The following is a 1,180-nucleotide window of genomic DNA, read 5'->3' on the forward strand; positions in this document are numbered from 1 at the left end:
TGCTTGGAGTTATCATGAGATGCCGGGCCTGGATCGGACCTTCGTTGAACATGAATTATGCATCAAAGCTAGTTATAAGCCTTTCTGCCAGTCCCCTCGTCGATTCTCGACTGAAGTACAGCTCGGCATAAAAAATGAATTAGTTCGACTTTTAAAAGTCAGGTTTATTCGGACTGCTTGATACGTCGAATGGCTGGCCAATATCGTCTCAGTGCTAAAAAAGAATGGCGCCTTATGCATCTGTATCGATTTTCGTAATTTGAATCTGGCAACTCCCAAAGAAGCCAATCTCATATTTGTTAATTGACGCTGCAACCAATCATGAAATGTTGTCCTTCATGGACGGCCATGCTGGCTACAACTAGATTTTTATCGCCAAAGCCAATGTTCACAAAACCGTTTTTCGTTGCCCGGGGGCACTCGGCACGTACGAATGGGTCGTCATGCCATTCGGCCTCTAAAACGCCAGTGCCACAACCAACGAGCCATGAACACTATTTTGCATGATTTGATTGGTACCATTGTCGAAGTCTACATCGATGATGTTGTAATCAAATCAGAATGTCGGCAGACACATTTGGATGACCTCTGTCAGGCTTTCCTACGTATGTGTCGGCACAATCTTAAGATGAATCCTGCCAAATATGCTTTCGGCGTATCAGCCAACAATTTTTTAGGATTCCTCGTACATCATCGTGGTATTGAGGTAGACGACAACAAGGCTCGCGTAATCATCAATGCTCCATCCCCAACAACTGAGAAACAACTACAACGTTGCTCGGCAAGATTAACTATCTCTTTCGATTTATTGCTAATTCGACCGGGAAAATGAAAGCCTTCTCCACGCTTTTGAAACTTAAGGATTCTGACATCTTGGAATGGCGTGCAGAACACCAAGAGGCATTTACGTATATCAAGGTGTCCCTAACAACTCCACCCGTCCTCGTCCCACCACGACGTGGTAGACCTCTTAAGCTATATATCTCGGCGACCGAATAATCCATCGAATGCCTTCTTGCATAAGACAATGGAGCTGGGCGAGAACAGGCCATTTTTTACCTTAGCCGAAATCTCAACCGACCAAAGATTATTTACTCCACTATAAAGAAGCTTTGTCTCACCCTATTTTTTGCTACATCAAAACTCAGACACTACATGCTCCTGTCAATCACTCAGGTTA

The sequence above is a fragment of the Malus domestica genome, chromosome 09, assembly GCF_042453785.1.
Source record: "Malus domestica chromosome 09, GDT2T_hap1".
Lineage (NCBI taxonomy): Eukaryota > Viridiplantae > Streptophyta > Magnoliopsida > Rosales > Rosaceae > Malus > Malus domestica.